Source organism: Parasteatoda tepidariorum, chromosome 4, assembly GCF_043381705.1.
Source record: "Parasteatoda tepidariorum isolate YZ-2023 chromosome 4, CAS_Ptep_4.0, whole genome shotgun sequence".
NCBI lineage: Eukaryota > Metazoa > Arthropoda > Arachnida > Araneae > Theridiidae > Parasteatoda > Parasteatoda tepidariorum.
This window is the reverse complement of record NC_092207.1, coordinates 65,520,474-65,540,049: the sequence shown is the minus strand read 5'-3', so window position 1 is coordinate 65,540,049 and position 19,576 is coordinate 65,520,474. Positions and strand designations below refer to the sequence as shown.

The window sequence follows — 19,576 nt, the reverse complement described above, 5'->3', positions numbered from 1 at the left end:
CTTATCTCTATTACCAAATTCTCAATTATAATAAATTTTAACTTATTCGAATTTAGAACTTAAGCTGTTTTTACTATTATGTAAATTCAGTCAGAAAAGATGAAAAATAAAATATTATATGCACATGTATAAATCATAAATTTAATACATAAATTCATTAAGTAAAAAGTTTAAGAAGCGAAGTGACAGCTATTAAATCTTTAATTTCATTTAAAATTTTCTAATTTATAATGAAGTTATAAAGCGGAAAAGGAATTTATAAGTACTTATATGATCTAGAATATTTAATAATTATTTTACAAATAGCGTAAAAAAAAGAAAGTTTGCATTTTTGAAAGATTTACAAATTGCAAAAGTTCTGATGTCGAAATACTTTAGCTTAATTCAGTAAAATGATAAAATTGCTATATTAATACCACTAATGATGTATCTTTTTTTAGAAACAAATGACAAATTGGGTTCCTGGATATACTTTCAGAGTTTATTTAGGGTGATTCCTGGAGGAATGATGTGTATCTAAACTGATATTTCAGTTTACGAATAACGTAATAATGACAATCTATTTATTCACTTGGGGATGCCATTAAAATTTGTTTTTGAAATGTTTACTCAGATTTTAAATGTTCAGGAAAAGTTAATTTGGAGATTGAGAAATATCATCCTAATAAATGCCACTGCGATCTTAGGTATAGTATAAATATCCCACAATTTGAGAATTAATCTATAAGTAATTATAGGAGATACGAGAATACGCTTTCTTAAAAAGTAAGTTTTTGTATATATTTTGGTTGCTTATTAGGTGTTAAGAATTATCAATTTTTTTAAAGACCCCTAAATACAAAAGCATTTTAATGGTGTAATCCTAACTGGCTCTTGAGCTTAATGATAATAAGTATTAATAATCCTTCATTGTGCTTTTCAGAAAAGAAATAAAGGGTTAAGTAGATTTTGTTTTCGATTCAGTCACGAGAGTGAGTTAATGAGTTTGACATTTGTATTTAAATAAAAAGTTAGCCGTTACATTGATTGTTAAGAAAATAATAAAATATTTTTGCTAGCTTCTTATAAAATGTAGTAAAAATTAAATAATTGGTTTAAATGAATTAAAATATGATTAAAAATGATTAAAAAAATTATAATTATGAAATCAAATAAATTTTAAAAGATAGGAAATATGTAATGCCTATTGTGTCATCACAAGAGAGTAAGGACTATCAAGAAATAAGGTTAAAATACTTCAGACAAGACTGCGGTCAAACGTTTGGATACCCTAAATATTTTGCGCTTTTCGTTATCTTAAAGAAGTTGTATTTTTAAACTTTTTTTCTCTAGTCCCGTTCAATTGATATTCTAAATAATTTTATAGTAAATTTTATATAAATATACCAATAAATATTACTTTAAAATTACATAGTTTAGATTGGTATAAAATGTAAATTTTTTACAATTAAAAATTTATTAGACCAATAGTAAATTAAATCTTGAAAAATTAATTAAAAAAATAAATTATTAATTTCTTTCACGGAATTATTCTTAGATTAATAAATTTCAAAGTTTTTTGATTTGCTTCATTAGCTTTCGAGCTATGTGAAACACCCAAAAAATGAAATTAACAGTAAGAGGCCAGACATTCCGACCAGTTTTCCATCTAAACTATCGGCCTTATATTAAGGCTGTCCTACCAATGTAGCAAAAATGATGCGTGCTTATTCTGAGAAAGTATATTTTTGAGTTTGATTTGGTAGCGTTAAATATCATTTGCCCTCTTTAAACCATTTGCGTCAAGTCTTTCAAGTCATCAAAGTTGGGCCCTACTACATGTAAAAGTATACAAGCAGTTTTAAAGCAATTATACGATATTTTTAGTTATTAAAAGTAAGTTAAGTAAATTACGCTATTCTCAATAAATGCTGGAAAAAAAACAAATTTAACAAAAAATTAAATATTCATTACTAATGCGAAATTTTTCCTAATCTATGGAACTGTGACATGGCACTGCAAGATAAATTACATGAAACAACACCGAATATGTAGATTATAGTTTACGAAGAATACTCTTTATAAGTATACTCTTTAAAAAATTTCCCTCAAATTTTGGGATACAATTTTCTTCAGTTTTGTCATCGTCCAAGCTCCAGGGTCAGACAGGAGTTTTGTAAATTAACATTCCATAAATATACAAACATATTAAATTTATTGTCAGTCACTGATTTCAATTTCGCAGTTGAGGTAAATAAATGCCGTTGATTCGAGATCAGTCAATCATTCCAGGAGTGTATTTTTAAATTATAGCACTGCTACCATCTTGAGGTTTATGTACTTGTAGCATTTATAGTGTACAAGAACAATTGGAATCATCGTAATACGATGCGTTGAAATTGCCAAATTTAGTAGAGACATACTTTTCTTGCGGTTGAAAATTTTTTTTTATATGTCAAATATTTTTAAAATTTATTCCATTACTAGATTTATTCCATTACATTTCCTTAGCAAATGTATTTTTTCCAGAATGCAATGTAAAATAACAGTCTTGTCTTTCTTTTTATCTTTTCTCCCATCGCCGTTACCCTTTTGAAAATGTCTGCCCACTTAAATGTAAAAATTCTGATGACGTGTATAATACGTAAAGATACCTTTAATGGTATACGGAGGGGAAAAAATTCTAGTAAAATTACCGTACCAGATAGAAGAACCCACATACCTGGTAAACCAAAAAATACGATACTTAAACCATACATTTGATAAATTTTCCATTTATATGGAAGCAGTTTACCAACATTTTAGTTCTCATTAATGCGCATTTAGTAAAAAATACAAAACTGAAAAGTAAATTTAACTAAATAAATGGTTTAAAGTATTGTGATAAAATTATTTGTTTTTTCTCTATTCACTGAATTTCAATATATTTCATATTGTTAATTTTACCGAAAGTTCTTATTAAAGCACTTCGGCATAAATTAATGAGCTTTTTCAGTGTTCCAATAGAGCCAAAAATACGGCAAATTTTACCATATTCTGTTAGTTTTGGAGATACTTTTTTTTAAGTGCACTGATAGATGCTCTGATTCAACCAGACGCTATGGGTTTAGCTATCAAATTATCTTTTATTAAAAAAAGAACTCAGATATTTAAAGAAAATTTTATTTAAAATTATAGTTATATTAAATACTTACTTACTAACCAATATTTTAAGAAGAAAAAAGTAATTTTTCACTTCTGAAACAATTTTTGTTCTTTCTCCTTTCTTGGATAAAATTTGTGTCTTCAATGCCTAAAATACCAAAATATAGACATTAAATGCCATCAAAATAATTCATTTATAACTTATAGACTATTTTTTTCCTCTTGTAATTGCTTTTGTTAGAGATATAATTACCTTCCTATATTACTTAACATTAAATAGCATGTACAAAAAAGTTTTTTTTCAAAGTTTAAAGGGCTTTGCGTAAATAACCAGCAGCATCTCTATTCGATTAACCATACTTAAAGCAGCCTCTTATCCAATTAACCTTACTGTAAGGAACATTTTTCGCACTTACAATTTTGAAACCGTTTAATACTAGTATGGTTATAAAATCATTAATACCAAACTGCACGCTTTTTTACCTATTACAACTAGCATGGTTTCATAACGGTAAAAATAAAATCAACTTGGCATAGACGCTAGGCTTTTTATTATCTAAAGGTCATTGGAGAGTGCATGACACTGGAAATCTTTATATGTTGATGGAAATGGATCAAATATTGTGGTGTCAACGATGGATAAGGTTCTGTCTGTCATGAGACTGCCTGATTAGCCGCATCACTTATGGTATGCACTCTGTTGTAAGGAACTAAGTGGCCTAAATCAGTGGGCTTAGTTGGTGCTATAAAATTTTGGTTATTTAACCGTATTAGGCGAAAGCAGTTTTTAAATGGTTTTCTCTCAGCTAACACAGTTTAATTACCATCTTATTTATGGTTATTTGACTGTTTTGTTTGAATGTGGTAAAATAACAATTAAATGAATTGCTATTTAACCATTTCCCCTGAAATTTCTAGCAATGTAACTCACTAATGTGAGTTTCGCACTTCCGTTACTTTATTATTAAGTGCTCTTCTGTATGTACAACACAAAAAGTTGGATTTTCAGTTCAACAAGTTCTAATATCCTTAAACGTCATATAATTCTTTTTATGCGTTCAGAAATTCTGCAGTGATGTTATCTTTAAAATTTAACATTTTAGTGACATTAAAATTAACTGTTTTCTTTGATATATTTCAAATTACGAATTCTCAGCAGTCTTTTAAAATGTTTGGATTTCTCTAATTTGCAACCACGTAAAACATTTTCATCATATCAAATTGGATAAACAGACTAATACCATTTATTTTACCATAATTTTAGAGCGAAAATTATAAGAGTGTACAATTATCAATAAGATGTAAACAAATATTCTAAAATAACCAAATTTTGTCTTTATAGGGAGAGTAAAGAGACATCCCAACAATGTATAACATTTTCATTGTCATACTTGCCATTTTCCAAGTGAGTTATGCTGTCGTATGCCCTACCAGAGATTGTGGCATAACTAACTGTAATATCAAATGTAATGAAGGGTTTAGGGAAGTTTTTGCACTATGCGACTGTTGCCTTACTTGTGAACAAGTGTTAGGTAGGTTATGAGCTTATAATGTATATGATATATTAATTTCACTTTTCTAAACAGATGTTGTGAACTTTCGGCTTAAATTTAGGACGTTTTCTTAACTTTTTAAATATTAGGAAACTTAAAAACTCAAGAAACCTCTTCTTTTCACATTTCATAAAACACCTTGATTGAACCAAATTTCATAATAAATTTCATTCAATAACAAATTTCATTCAAATTTCATAATTCCTTTAAAATAACCAAATTTCATAAAACACCTTGATCATTCATCACTGTTTAACTTATAGCCAAGATTTTGCAAAAAAGCAAAGATAATTTTTTTGAAAATGAAATATATAATAACGAATTAATGCAGACACATTTTACGAACATATTAGTCATATTGAAATGAATGATTACCCGTATTTGAAAAGTAATTTACATTGTAAAATTAGATTTAGAAACAGTAGGAAGAAAAAAAAAGAGTAATTTTACTCGTTTAGTGATAAATAACGATATTTTTCTGTCATCATATCAATCCAAATAGGAAATGGTTCTTATCTCCCTTGAAGTTTTTATAATAAAAAATTTCAATATAAATGCCGTTGAAATAAAGATATCAAAGTGAAAATTAGATATAGACGAGATATATCGAAGTATAAGCTATATATAGAAGAGAGAGATCTAAGTAAAAACTAGATATTGACGAGAGATGATGAGGTAAGAACTGTAACTATTATTATAAGTAGATACCATTTATTTATTATTAATACATTATGGAAAATTTGAAATTCTTCTTGGTCACCACAATGTTGCGAGACTCTAACAGAAAATTGAATATTACATTAATTGTTCTATCATATTGCCCTAGAAATCGTCTGATACACGTTTTTTCTTTTAAAATAAAACGAGATTAATTCTAGCTTATAGCTCACACACGATTAATAAATAAATAAACGGAGTCTATTTTTAACAAGCATTATTTAAACAAAAAACTGAAATAGTAATAATATATTTCCTTATTTTATTACCGTTGCTGAACAGCCAACCCAAAATGTTGGGTTTAAGACTACTAATGTTCAACTCCGTAGCCTTGTAATTTAAACCTTATCTAGAAGATAAAGGAGCTGCTGGGTTAAGTATTAGAAGAAATTTGACTTCGTGGAGGAGTTTTTGATAGAAATAACTCATAATTGCGTTACGTGGAAAGAAAAACTACGAAAACCTCTCAAGGTTAGCCTGACGGCAAAGGGACTCTAACCCCATGATCCTTCCACCACCGATTTACGTCCTCGCTGTAGTTTGTGCAAGCCAGATGCGGAATTCGTATCAGCCAGTCATCGCTAGGATTCAAACCCGGTTCACCTCGTTGGAAGGCGAACGCTCTATCCCCTGAGCCATCACGGCTCTGCAATAATATATTAGAATTAAAATACAAAACAAACACATAACAAAAACTGGAATTAAACAAATATATTAAGTTTGAAAATAAAAATGGCCTGCTCTATGGGTCGCAAAACGGCAGTCCAAAGGGTATATCTTAGCCCAACTTTAACAGTTTCAGGACTAACACTCGCATGCAATTTTTTTTAATTTCATTGTATTCCCTGTATATTCGAATAGAAGTCTCATTTGACTTAAAGTGTCTAATTCTTATAGAGTTTACGCAGCGAAACAAAATAGAATACTCAAAACAGCGATGATGGTTTCGATTTTTTAATATTGAGAGATTTTAAAAAAATTCTAAAAACTGAAAAATGTGCAATGTTAAATTATCCGACTAAAATTTCTAACTGCTGGCTTATGTTGCTGCAAATTTAAAAAAAAATTATGCATATTTATCGTGTTTTTGAACCATGCATTTTAAGAACTATATAGTTTCAAAACAATGTGTGGGGAAAGTACTAAAAATAAAGCTGAATTATTTAGTTTCCTCCGCGTAATTGTATAAAATGTTAAGGTTTTATTGTAAACGACATGCAACTTTTTAATTATTCCGTTATGTGCATGCTTCTACAGTAATAAAACGTATAATATAATGTAATACTGGATATTGTATGATATATAATAGCTATATCAATGTATAGATAAAACAAAGTAAAAAAATATATAGACTAAGTTATTGTGTGTGTGAATGTGTGTTTCTACAAATAATTATCGTATAATATGCAATATAGTACGTATAAAGAAAAACTCGTTTATTGCGTATTTATCAAGTGGAAATAAAAGTCTATAATAAATCACATTAAAATCAAAATGTTCATGAGATAAATTCAAATGTAGCTATTTTAAAAGATATTTCATACTTTTAAAATTAACATTTTAGCATTAATAATAACTTTATAAACGTAAGTGCTCTACATTGTCACCAATTGCGATAATAGTATAATAAGTGACAAGAAAAATAAACTATCACGATTAGGTGAAATCAACAATTCAGTTTCAAATGCATGTGTTTAAAAACAAAAAAATTTGAAATCAGATTTCATAACAGTATTACAGTTAAAATCAAATTTCATAAATGGATTGGATTGTTGTTAATTTACGTCGCACTAGAGCTGCACAATGGGCTATTGGCGACGGTCTGGGAAACATCCCGGAGGATTATCCGAAGACATGCCATCACAATTTTGATCCTCTGCGGAGGGGATGGCACTCCCGCTTCGGTAACCCGACGACCTGCGCGCGAAGTCGAGCACTTTACGGTAGCACAGTTTAACGAGGACCCATCCCGCACACCCTCGGTCCCTACGCAGACTGATCCAAGTGGTCACCCACCCGCACACTGACCGCAGCCAGTGATGCTTGACTTCGGTGATCTGCTGGGAACCGTGTCTTAACGATCAGTCCACTGCAGGACCAAATTTCATAAATGATGGTCAAAATTTTCCGCAATCAAGCATTTTTCTCCTCTCCGTTCACACTAAAAACCTATGACTTGAGAGCCTGCAATAGTACCTACTATATTAGAATATTTGGAACATATTGAAAATAGAACCAATTACTCTAATACCAGATATACTAATTAATAAAAATAGTTAAGCATTACTAGTGTCAATAATAATTGTATTGAGAATTATTTTGGGTGAGATAGCATGGTTAGTAGGGAGTTTCGCCCATGTTCAAGGGGTCGTGAGTTCGATTACCACCAGCCGATCTTGACTGGTGCACATTACATCTGTCGGGTCACAAAGCTCCCTCATGTTCTCATAGCAAATCAATACCTCTGTGGGGACTGAATTATAGATTACTCGTTCACTGATCAAAATTATAACCTGTGGATGAATACATAGATAAATGAATGGGTTCGCCCTATAAACAAGCAGTGACGTGCGTGCTTCTGAAGTAGTATTCTTTGCCACAGATGGCACCATTAAAAAAAAATAAAGGCACCTTCTGCCTTAAATTCACTTGGTTTCACTAAGCATGTTTGTGGACAAGAGTCATTAGAAACAACAAACAACAAAAGCAGATTTACTACGGTTCCCCTTAACGGAGCAACACTTTTCTCACATTTGCATTTTAAAGCATTTGAACACAGTTTTATTTATTTCAATTATCACTGAATTTAAAATATTTATTTTTATAAAACCACGTTTGAAAAAGCGAACTGCAAACAAAATAAACACATGGTTTCAAATAAATGGAAATACTAACTTGGTGATGAGAAACGCTATCCATGTTGATTACTGAGCTTTTAAAAAGTATTTAACGTAATGAACTCATAATGAAATCATCGAGAGTTCATTTTATAACAATCGCTAGTGATAAACTATTGCAAGAAAATCGTTTTACGGACATCTTTTTCCAAACGGAATAAGTAAAAGTTTTAAGCGATTTAAGATGGGGAGGGGGGCTAAAATTGCTCTTTGTAGCCCAAGACCAAATTTCAGAACCCTAGCACCCAAGATTCTGGAATTATAAGACATTCGAAATGGCGTTCTTGGACAAGGAGAGGCAAAAATATTGAGCAAACACAAAAGAAAAATTGAAAATAGGAAGCAACTAATTTTAATCGAAGGTTTTCAATAACTTTTCACACAATTCATGACAATTTGTTGAAGATTTTTGCTTCTTTAAAATTATTTCCCAAAACTACTTCCCTTTCCTTGCAAGAATGTTTTCTTCTTACAAGAGTTCAATAAATTACGTAATTTGTTATTCTTAAATTTTCACTTATTTCTATAACATTTCATTGTTCTTTTAAAGGTTTTGGTGATCGTTGTGAAGTTATTTGTGAAGTAATTTAATATTCTCAATTTTTCACATATTTCTATAACATTTCATTATTCTTTTAAAGGTTTTGGTGATCGTTGTGAAGTTATTTATGAACCAGCTGTGGTATCTGCTAGGTCAGCTCCCAGATGTAGTCGTCGCTTTACTACAGTGAACACTTCCTATCCTAGATGCGGCCCTGGACTTGTTTGTAATGAATACCTTGGCACGTGTGTATATGATAATTTAGAGGACGAAGAGTAAATCGTGTGATTATGCATTTCATTGAAGCATTAAAATAACTGAATAACTGACAAGTTTTGTCTTAAAATTTTCTACAAATATTCACAGTCATATTTTTATTTTCGATGCTAGAGTTAAAAAGCAGCAGGTACATTTATATCGAAATTTAAAACTTTAGTACTTTTACTCATAGCTCAAATGACAAAGGTCAAGTTATCTGGTATGTCAATTTATCCGAGTGTACTGCGTTTTTTAAATGAGACAAATATGACGTTTGCCAGTTCCACAATCAAGCCAATGATTTACAGATGTTTCTGCACAGAAATCTGAAAGCATTTTCCATTTAGGTAGATGTTCCTAATTGTGTTTAACGCTTCTTGTTTAAGACCGGTACGTAATGTGTTTCTTTTCTTTTCTTTATTTTTTTTTTTTTTTGTAAGTTCATAGCTGAAAAGCCCCTTTCAACCGCTGCAGTACTCCCAGACAGAGAAAATATCAATTCCACCATGCGCAGTATGCTGCTGTATTTCTAGATCAGAGGGTCATTTTAGAAGTGAGGCGCTAGACTCTTCTACGATAACAAAAATGGAAAATGTATCACGAATTTTAACGGGGAAATGGCCTTCCGCGCGGGGGTCGGATTTGAGCAATTCGTTGTCCTCGGGGAATTTTTGACCGTCAACGACGGGAGGACGGGTGGTTTTTCGAACCCTGCTTTTTTTTAGGTTTTCCGATAAAGTAGACCGATTTCGTTTAAATTTTGTATTTTGCCTTGTAAAATTATGTTCTTTTAAATTATGTAAAAATATTATACCAAACGAAAATTTTTTTGAATGTTATTAAATAATTTTATTAAAAATAAAAAATATTTACTGAAAGTTATTTCTTACTTAAAAAACAAGTTTTATAAATATGAGACTGCTGCTAGTCATTTTAATTCAATTTTACATAACTATCCATTACATTTAAAAAAAGGACATGAATATACTCGTAATTTCGATAATAAAATGATTTGTTAGAGAATATTTATGTGTGTCTATTGTTTAATTATTCGGATTGCGGGTACCGTTGTATTTTGAGGGTCAGAAATCCGAGTTCGTCAAAAAACGGCATGTTTATTCAACGAAAAAATATTTTTGACTTTGATTTCGTAACCTAAAATAGCCTCTGCACTAATTAATAAGCATATTTGAAGTCACCCTAACAAACCATTAAGATTGAGTCTTAGAACGTGAAGATCAAAAGTTATTCGGGGTTGCTCTGTTTACATATTTTTTTAGCACTGTTCAAACCAAAATCAATTTTGGATGTGGAGTTATTGACGAAATCAAAAAATTATCTTAATTTTAACATACTATTTATGTGCTTGAATAGAGGGATAAATATGGATAAATTTTATTTTTATTTTTAATTAACACATAAATGNGATCATCAATGAATCTGAGAAAGAGAGAATCAATTGGAAGATTAACATGTGATTTTACAAATCTATATTCTTGTAGAAAAAGAAAAATATTGCAGATGTTAGTACTGAAATTATTTCCCATGGGAATACCATTAATTTGTTGAAAAAGGTGGTCATTGAAAAGAATATAATTGTTGTTAAGGTTAATATGTACTAGAAAGTTCCAGTTATCTTCATTAATAATATCACTGAGATTAAACATGCTATGAATTTGAAGAAGGTCATCATGAATTTTATTAGTTGGAAGGGAAGTATAGAGGTTTTCGAAATCAAAACAGTGAATTGAATCTACATTTTTTAAAGTTTTTAGTGTATTTAAAACCTGAATGCTATTTTTAATATTCCAATTTAAATAGTTATTATTTTTAGTAAGTTTATTAATTTTGTTATAAACTTTTTTAAGAATGTTCTCAAAGTAAATACCGATTTTTTTCATGTTACTATTAACGCCACTTGCAATAAACCTGAATTTGGTTGGAGTCTTATGGAATTTTGGATTGGCAAAAAGAAAAGGAAAATTGTTAATATTATTTGGTTTAATTTTAAGTCTTTTATAGATAGCATTAATTTTATTAATAATAATATCACTGTTGGTGTTAAGTTTTTTGTAGGTAATATTGCTATTAAGTTCATTGGAAAGAAGTTGTTTGTAAAAAAATTTTCAAATAATTGCAAAATTATTACTAGCTTTATCAACAGTGGTTATACAAAATTTATTTTGAATATTTTTAATATCTTGTCTTAAAACAGAGTTAAAAATTAAATCCTTTTGAAAAACTAATTTGTCCCTTTTAATATTGATTTTAAAATCTTTAATGATATTCTCTCTCCATTCAAAGAAACCTTCAATTGGAAAATTATGTTTGTAAGATAATTTTAAAATAAAATCATCGAGAATTTTAATAAAAATGGAAATAACTTTGTTTTTAGAAGTTGGAAAAGATGGTCTAAGTTCTGAACCTAAAGACATAAATATTTTAATTTTAACATTATCAATAATATCTAAATCCCCTGTAATAACGTGTTTATGGAAGTTATCAAAAAAAGAAGTATCTTTAAATTCATCACAATTACAAACATAGTTTAAATTTTCTGTAGCTAAATTCCTATAATTACAGATTAAATTTTTTAGACTCTTAGTGTATCTAAAAGTTGGTTTACAATTAAGTTGGATAGGTAGAAGGATTTTATTTTTACCTATAATTGCATTTATGTTAAGATTATTAAAAATTTTATTGGTAAAATCTAAAACAAAATAATCTGGTTTGGGTAAATCCTTGTGCTTATAATTATTTTTAAACCTATATCTAGCTAGATCTTCAACTAAGTTTAAAAAATTAGAAAAATATTGTTTTGAATTAATTTTTACTTGATCTAACTTTAAAAAATTTAAAAGTTTGTTGAGCTCAAATTGAGGTTATTTCCATCAAAAAATTCTCAGCGAAATCAAATTTCTTCCAATACTTGATTCAAAACTCTTCTTGTCTTCTGGATTGGGTTCAAAATTATAAGGCTACGGAGTTGAACTTTAATAGCTGCAAACCCAGAATCGGGTCGGCTGTGTTACTACGGTTACGAAAAAAAAGAAAAAACAATAAGATATAAGCAATAGCATGATATCTAGTCATGTTATAATCACACGATAAAGAATGAAAATTAACACTTTTGAAAGGTTCTACTAACTGGTTTCCAACTAAATGAAGCAAAAAAACTTTTATAATAATTACTCCTAAGAAATACTAATCATAAGCTCTTTCAAAAAAGATTTGAATCCGAATAATGGAGATAGAAAGGGTTTATAGACTAAGAAATATTGTAAAATGACTTGTTAGAAGATTTTTACTTTACCTAAAATCCGTCCTTATACATAATTTAATATTACAAGCAATTCGTGATTATATATAATTCATGATTTTTCATTAATTATATAATTCATTATTTCGCATGAATTCATTTTGGCATATTCGCGAAACATCTATAGAGATCAGGGTGAAATAAAAGACAAAAATTATTTCTATCTTTTCAGTGAAAACAATAAGCTTAGGTTTAAATACAGAAAGTTGTCTCGAAATTTTTGTGGTAATATTTCATATTAATAAAGGTTTTTCACATCGATGAAGATGTATCATAGATATGAAGCAGGTGTCTCATTAATAAATGCGAGTTTCTTTAATAAAGAAATCTCATATTAGCTCCATTTGTTGGCTGAGCTATGAGTTTTTTCAATGATTCTGCTTTTTAGGTTTTCCGATTAGGTAGACCGATTTCGTTTAAATTTTGTATTTTGCCTTGTAAAATTATGTTCTTTTAAATTATGCAAAAATATTATACCAAACGATTTAAAACCTTTCTGACTATTATTATATAATTTTATAAAAAAATTAAAATATTTACTGAAAATAATTTTTTACTCGAAATTTTTTTTAAAAACAAGTTTTATAAATATGAGCAAAAAGTTCGAGATTCGCTTAAAAAGTATGGCGATTCAAGATATGGCGAAGAATGCAAAAAGTAAAAACAACATTAAGGGCTCCAAACTTTGGACCGCTCATCGAACCCACTATGAGAACCAGAATTCCCAGATTTTAGATACAGCCATATTTTGAGAGTCTGAACTCCGATTTCGCCAAAAAGACGATATGTTTATTCAGAAAAAGTATATTTTTGCCTCTTATTTCGTGACTTAAAATATCGTCTGTGCTAATCAATAAGCATATTTGAAGTCACCGCAACAAACCATTAAGGATTCAGTCTTAGAACGTGAAGATCTAATCATTAGATCAAAAGTTATTCGGGGTGCTCCGTTTACATATTTTTTGAGCGCTGTTCAAACCAAAATTAATTTTGGACTTGGAGTTATTGACGAAATATAAAAATTATCTTAATTTTGAAAGCAATATTTATGTGCTTGGATAGTGGAATAAATATTGATAAATTTTATTTTTATTTTTAATTAACACATAAATGTTTTCATACATAAATAGTAAATTACTAAGTCTTTGCTTACGGCTGGTACAGCTACCATGATAGAAAATAAAATCTGCTATCATGCGCCGTGGGGAAAAGATTAATACAGATTTTTCCTTTCCTTGTTGATAAATTCTATCTATCATGAAACAGAATTGATAGATACGAAAAAAGAAATAAAAAGAAGCAAGCAAAAATATGAAGGAACACGAAATGATTAACTAAGCATTATTTTTATCGAAAGTAATTATCTTAGGAATAGGACAATTTGAATTCGTATACAAATTTGTTTCAGTTAGGAAAAGAGAGATATGAAAAGAGAATTATACAAAAGGAAGATTAATTCATCCAAGCATGACATGATGCTTTTCTATAAATCAATCAATTTGTCATATATAAGTTATTTCACATGGGTATGATGAATTGAATGTTATTACTAATATTTAATTACAACTAATATTCACGAAAATTAATTTAAAATGTGAATTTTTTTCCATTACAAATCTTCCTCTGCCATCCTTTTTTTACTAAAAAATTTTGATATTTTTAAAGTGCTTCATCCGCACAGTAAATACTTGAGGCACAATCAACGACAACGTTTGTTTTGAGTTTGTTTTATAGTTGGGTTTAAGGTCCATAATTTTGCATAAAATTGCTTCAATCTGATTTGATTTTCCGTAAATTTAAAGTTATCCCTTCATTGATGAAATTAAATTAATATTCCAAAAACTCAAGTTGTTTATTCTTTTAAAAATAATCTACTACTTTATTTTATCAATTAAACTAACACGATAAATCAATTACAATTACTATTTTTTTTATAAACGCAGGTAAAACGAAATTGGTAAACAATTTTGATTTCACACATTTTTCTAAGAAAGGAGAGTAAAAATAAAATTAAAAGTTAATGAATTGATGTTTATTTACGAGGAAACATCTGAAAACAAAATAAAAAAATTTTGATTTATTGAGCAAAGTTTGAAACTTAATTGCGTTACCAAAAAAACTATATTTTATTTCAAAAAAAAAAAAAACATCAATTTGAAGTTAATTATGAAAATATTTATATCTCCACTGTGTTTTCAGTATTTTACCAAACTGGAAAATTCATGTTTCGTTAATTCGTTAATAACATTGAATCATTTATGTGAAACAATTTAAAAATGAGTGTAAAACTGTACAAAATAATAAAAATAATATTAAGATAATAAATTGTCCACCCAGGACAATTTTCAGATACTTCGAATATTTCAAATACAGATTTCTCGATATAAATGAACGTTTTTTTTTAAAATTTGTCACTCAATTTTTCGCATTGAACCACATATGTTCAAAATTACTATAGTATGGTAAATTTAACAATTTTTTACTCAATGGAAACATAAAAAAGCATGGTAATTTTTACTGAAGTGCATTGGTAAAATTAACCATTTATTCGGTTAAATTTACTTTTTAATTTTGTATTGTTCACTAAATTTGTCGTAAAATGAAATATACTTTTTAAATACAAAATTTCCGATGAATTATTACTATATGAAAGGAAAAATTAACAAATGAAAGCTCTATAAACCGTATATTTCAGTTTTATTAACATACATAAGTTTTTCTTCCTTTCTTTTACCAGAGTTTTCCATCCGTGCAGTTTAAAATGATTCTTGTGTTCCAATAAAGTAATTAAATTAAAGTAATTAAAATAAAATTGTGCCTATATCATATAACTTCAAATAGGATTTCAAGACTCCATCAATAAGTAGGCACAAAAATAGGCACGAAAGTCTTTTAAAACAAATTTAACATTTGATTGTAAAAAATAAGGTTTCTATAGCGCTTATAATATTGCTCATAACGTAATTTTTATAACTTTCTTAGCAGGTTTACACACTCTCAGAAATAAAACTCTCACTTTTGACGATTTCGCAATCCTTGAAGTGTATTTTGTTAGTTTTGAAAACCATTTCGTCAAGAAATTACGTGACGTCACGAAATTACGTGAAATTTGAAATATATGACGAAAATGTTTCCTCAATGTGAGACCTCATCATAGTGCATTGTGGGAAATTGTTAACTAGAATAATGAAACTTGGATGAAGACTAGACCATCGAAAATAAAGTTTCGAAATAGGTTGATCGTTTGTATGGTGGTATTTTTGAGAATTTTTTTTTTTTCGCAGTCTAATGATCTTGGTTTGACTCATCGAGAAATTACAGGTTTAGCTCTCTAATTAGTCTTTATTAAAAAATTTATATTCAAAAATATTTGTTTAAAAATATTCATGAGGTGAAGGTAATTAAGGAAATATTTTGCTATTAATTCCGGGACTTTGAAACCTCATTCCATAAGTAGATTTGCCCTCTCGAATATAATATATATATATATATGGGTATATATATATATACACAAATTAACATGAAAAACATGAATAAAATAAAAAACTAAATGGTAGAGAAACAAGAATGGTAAAAGCAAATAGTCGTTGTCAAGACACATCCATTGCTATAAATGCGATATTTCTGAATAAAGAATAATTATCCTAAGATAAAAATTATTCTTTATATGTGTCGATATCGCAAAAAACCTTATGTTGTAAAAAATCATGAAATAAAAGAAAAATGTAAAAAGAAATCAAANGGTTAGATCTAACCACTTCACTTCTTCTCAAGTTGAAAGTACCCAAATGTCCTGATTTATTTTTGCTAGTTGGGGAGATAAAATTTTGGTTGTTTAATCGTATTAGGCGAAAGCAGTTAATGAACGGTTTTTCTCACAGTTAAGAGTTTGAATACCATCTTATCTCTGCTTTTTTAACTGTTTTGTTTGAATATGGTTAAACAACAATTAAAATAGTTATTTAACCATATTTCCGCCAAATTTCCAACAGTGTGCGCGTGCATTAAAACTGTTGAATAGCTGTTTTGCTTTAATTACGTCTGCATATCTGCATACCAAATTTAAATTTAGATATGGAGTTATTAACGGTGTTTGAAAATTCCCTTAATTGTGAACACTATATTTATGCGCTATATTCGCAATAATCGTCGTTTTAAATTGATAGAAGAATAAAGCTGGATAAATTTTATTTTCACAGAAATGCTTTTCACGGAATTAATGATATAGATTTTTTTTCTGTAAACAATAGTATTCATGATATAATTCTACTTAAGGAAAGAAATGAAATAAACAGAAGTTAGCAAAAATATGCTCTAAGTTTTAAAATAAGTACCAAATAAGTACAAATCATGGAAGTATTTTTTGTTTGAAGAAACTACTATTTGATGAAGAGATGTCGTTTGATGCATTTTCAATTGTTCACTATTTCATTCCAGAGTGATACAGGCCAGCAATTATGTATTAAACATCATAAAGTGTTTAATGAAGAATCAAATATGATAAATAATAAAAATTTTGTTTTTCTTAAATTTCGGAGCTCCAAAGTAAAGAGTATTTTTTCATTTTTGTGTACTTATAAGTAAACAAAATAATAAAGTTAGAAAATAGCCCGGAAGATGGAGTGTTGTGTGTACATTCGAATGGTTTTCGCCAAGAAAAGTTAAGGATTCCATGTATTGGCTAATAAGTGATTAAATGTATTGCCAAACCTTTTTTTCTTAGTCTTATGCATTAAAATGTCTTGATCGAAAAAAAGAGAAATAATAGTGAATTCTAATGAAATCGAAACAATAGCAACCATATAACGGTTTTTTAATTCTTTACGAATGTATTAGACAGTTGTAGAGTTAAACTCAAAAAATGGCTTCTATTCTGCACTCAATTCAAAGTTGTGGTATAATAAGATTACAGATTATAATAATGATTTTTATTTACTGATAAAAGGATCAAATAAAATTATAATTTAGATTATAAATGTTAGGAAATATGCTATGCATATTTTAGCATGACAGTACACATCATGACTCATTCTCAAGTATTATCTTAGGAATATGACAAATCGAATTCGTGAATAAATTCGTTTCAGATAAATAAGAAAAGAGAGATATTAAAAGAGAATTACATAAAAGGAATTATATGATAGAAATATATATTCATCTAAACGTGACATGATGCTTTCCTATTTATCAATCAATTTGGACTTTGCAATATTTGCGTAACAAGTGTAATAATTGTCTGTTATTAAAGTTTAATTACTTAAAAATTCAAAAAAATTATCTTGAAATTGGCAATTTTTTTCGTATTTTTTTTATTTTCTCTTTTTGCACCTAAATTTCATTATTTTTAACGAATTTAATCCACATCATTAAAAATTGAAGCAAATTCTACGATTGTAACTTCACTTCATTTTAAAACTATTGTATGGTCAGGTCGAAGTTTCAATTTAATTTTTATAGCTTTTTCTTCAAATAAAATTTTCATAATTGTTTTAATTTAGTTCCATGCATGTTGCTACCGGCACATTCAGAATCATTCTAAAAAGTGAAGAAATTGCATATTGAAGCTCAGATTCGTAGAATCGTAAATCGATATTCATGTCAGAAAGAAACAGAAATTTAATCAAACTTTGAAAAATTAGCACTAAGAAATTCAATTCACAAAGAGCATAAAAAATTTGGTTGTCTGGTGTTTTTTGGGAAGGGTAAATAATAATCACAAATATTGATAAAACATAGTTACATGCAAGGTGTTCCACAATCATTGTCTTTTTAGAATCCTTGTAGAAATTGTAATAAAAAAACCGTGCATTGCATAGCTTAGATTTCTAACTCAATATTTACGTTAGAAAGAAACAGAAATTATCGACATTGGAAAGATTGGTAGTATTTCATTTCATAAATAGGATAAGAACAATTTGATTACCTGGTAATACTTGGAAAAGTACATAAAAATCACAACAATTGATAGAATATAGTTACATAGGGTGTTCCATAGCCCTCACCTTTTCAGAATTGATGTAAAAAGTGAAGTCAAGAAATCATCCATAAGATTCTTAAATCAATATTTATGTTAGAAAGATGCAGAAATTTGTTTATTGCTTCAATAAGTTGTCTTTTATTGGATGGATGTTTTTTTCGTACAAGAATTTTGTGCAAGAATATTTAATGTCCTTTATTTAATTACACTAATTTTAAACAATGTCATCAACAAGAGGAACTAATTGGACATCTACAAAACGAAGCCGAATAGTCATATTATGAGAAAATGGCCTCTCTTATGCTGAAATTGCAGGACAAGTTGGCGTTTCAGTGACTTGTTCTGGTGTACGAAAGTTCTGTTTACGTTATGTGCCAAATTACGCCAAATCAGACCGAAGAAAATGCGCAAGTGCTACTGCAGATAGAAAAATTAAACGGCTATGCCTTCGAGATAGAAAAATTTCATCAGATGCTATTAGATGTGAAATGAATGCAGCTGGTATTGCAGTAAGTTCAAGAACAATAAGAAGAAGGTTATCAGGATTTGGACTACAAGCTAGAATTCCAAGGAAAATACCATATTTAAATCAAAAGCAACGCAAAAAAAACGAGTTAAGTGGGCAAAAGAGCACATTAAATGGTAGGAAAATCAATTGAAGCAAGTAATCTGGAGCGATGAGAGTAAAATATCACTCTTTGGTAGTGATGGTAGAAAATACGTGAGACGTAGAGTAGGTGAAGCACTTCATCCTGGTTGCATTGAAACAACTACAAAAAACCCAAAAAATGTCATGGTTTGGGCATGTATGTCTGCAGATGGTGTGGGCCGAATTCAAGTGATTGATAGTATCTTGAATGCCAAAAAATACATCGAAACTGCTCTGAAACAAAAATTGATACCTTCCATCAAGGATCTCTTCCCCAACAACACACAATTTACACCATCTATTTTTTCAGCAGGATTCAGCTCCATGCCCCAAAGCAAAGGTATGCAAAAATGGTTTCAAAATAAAGACATAGATATATTACCATGGCCAGGAAAGAGCCCTGATCTTAATCCAATTAAAAATTTGTGGCTACGTTTGAAAATTCTTGCACGAAAAAAACGTCCATCCAATAAAAGACAACTTATTGAAGCTGTAACTGATTCCTGGCACCATATGATCAGTGGCGTATCTAGGGTATGGCA

At 28.9% G+C, this 19,576-nt stretch overlaps 1 protein-coding gene and 1 long non-coding RNA gene across 2 annotated transcripts in view; both read left to right on the top strand.

Moving 5' to 3' along the window:
• LOC107452389 (zonadhesin-like) overlaps window positions 1-19,576 on the top strand; it is a 547,551-nt gene that overhangs the window by 188,200 nt on the left and 339,775 nt on the right. The gene's annotated exons all lie outside the window — the stretch shown is intronic.
• On the top strand, window positions 608-9,163 carry LOC107453583 (uncharacterized). Its single transcript, XR_011636616.1, has 3 exons — window positions 608-765; window positions 4,466-4,655; window positions 8,932-9,163. It is a non-coding gene; the product is annotated as an uncharacterized lncRNA (long non-coding RNA).